Source organism: Alligator sinensis, unplaced genomic scaffold (genome assembly GCF_000455745.1).
Source record: "Alligator sinensis unplaced genomic scaffold, ASM45574v1 scaffold73_1, whole genome shotgun sequence".
NCBI classification, from domain to species: Eukaryota; Metazoa; Chordata; order Crocodylia; family Alligatoridae; genus Alligator; species Alligator sinensis.
Window position 1 is genome coordinate 3629449 of NW_005841838.1, and position 2146 is coordinate 3631594.

Below are 2146 nucleotides of genomic sequence, written 5' to 3' on the forward strand. Positions count from 1 at the left end.
CATGGACCTGCATGCTGGATCATGCTGGCCCATGGTGGGGGTGGTGCGCAGAACCAAGCCAGAGTATGTGGCCAGTTGTGGCTGTGGGGCTAGTCTAAGATATCCAGTACACACAATCAAAGGCAGCGTGCAGGGCAGGGTGACCCTGTGTGCCAGCCCCATGCTGGATCACGTCCCATGCCACCCACCTGGCCAGAAGTTTGAATCCCATTGTATAGACCAAGGGTGCTCAAGCCCCTCCCCCCCATGGGACACATCCAGTTCCCAGAGTCATGTCATCCAGATCATGGGGCTCCCCAGGGGCCTGAAAATTTGATGGTGGGAGAGCAGTGGCACTGCTCCCTGGCTGCCAAATTTCTGTGGGGAGCCTCTGGATAGCATGACCCTTCATATTAGATCAGGGTCCAATCCTGGTGTGTAGGGGCAGTAGAGGGACTAATCTTGGCATATGAGAGACAGCCAAGGCCATGTAGGGCCCAATCCAGGTATGCAAGGCTGGGCAGAGGCAACACAGGACCCAGTCCTGGCACATGGGGGCTGATCTGGTCTACCAACTAAGCCTATACCATTCATCTGGCCCACAGGACCAAAAAGGTTGAGCAGTGCTGGTATTGACAAATTGTCCTCGCCACTGCTTTGAAACTAACTAGTAGTAATAGTAGTAGTAGCAGTAAAAAACAAAAACCCAGTTGGAGATCTTACACAATTTCTATGCAGTTTTGGAAAATAAAATTAAATCCAGTTAAGTGCACACTTTCTTCGGCTGCTTAGTTGAATGCCTGTACTGCAATGCGTTTCCTAGAACCACAGAAATAGCTAATCCTGCAAGGTAGTGAGATGAATTTCCTTATACTTTGAACTTATACCTTGTGTAAACTTTGGACTCACTTCCAGTAAATCACAAGTACTTTGAATGAAAGATAAATATTTACTATTTAGTCTAAGTCCTTTAAACCTTACTGGAAATGTAAAGGCATCTCTTTGATTCCTTTATCAAGGTGTAGTCAGAATACCTTTCTAGATATCTTAAATTAGCACTCTGTGTGGTCATGTGCTCACTATGGTGAACTTCAGATATGATTACTAAGAGAACTACTCATTGTTCTACCATTTAGAGCTAGATCCACAAAAAAATTAGATGCCTAAAATGGGACTTAGACACGAGTTAACATGTCTCAGTCCAAAATTTGGATCCTCAAAGTCCTATCAAACATTTGACAAAAGTGTAGTATTGTTGTAGCTGTGTTGTTCCTTGGAATAGACAAGGATGTTCTAGTACCATTGTACTGTACAAAGCATTGGTAAGACCTCATTTAAAATATTATGCACAGCTTTGGTTACCAGCATTCAAAAAAGATTAACTTAAACTGGAACAAGTTCAAGGAAGAGCCACTAATATGGTTAAGAGAGTGGGGAATTTTTCTTATGAAAGTTTAAAGGAGCTTTGCTTGTTTAATGCAGCAGAGAGGGAAGATATGACCTCTTTTTACCAGTAGAAAAAATGAAGTGAATTCTAGGGAAAGTAAAAAGCTTTTTAGGTCAAAATGCAATACCAGATAAAGGTCAAATGTTTACAAAGGGTTACAGATTAAATTTAGATTGGAAAATAGAAGATTTATAATTACTGGTGTATGTGATGTTAGAGTCATGTGTTTTCAGTCCCCAGATTGAGTGATAAAGGTAGCTCTTGTAGTGTGGAAGTGTTTGATAATCTCATGTCTCAGAGATTTTTCTAGTTGCCACTTGGGGCCAGGAAGGAATGTTTTAATTTAGTGAATACTACTGGCTACCATGGGGGTTCCTGGGGGAGGGGGACTTGACTCAGGTGTGCTGGTGCTCCTGTCAGAACTAGAAAATCCTGAAGCTCCTGCTAGAAAGTCTTGCTCTGCTGCTCAAAGTCATGCCAGTCACCAAATCTGGGATCAGGCAAGATTGACACAGACTGTGGGTGGTGGGGAAGGGTTGCCTGCCTCTGTAGTGCAGGGCATGGTCCCTTTCCTAGGATCTTCTCAACTATTTTTTGTTTCAGTGGCAGGGCATTGCCAGTACCCTATGGCATTTCATAGGGCAGTTGTGTTCCAAGTTTTGTTCCTTGTAGTTGTAGGTGAGAGTTCAAAGGAATGATTTGGGGGACTCCTTCAGTTCA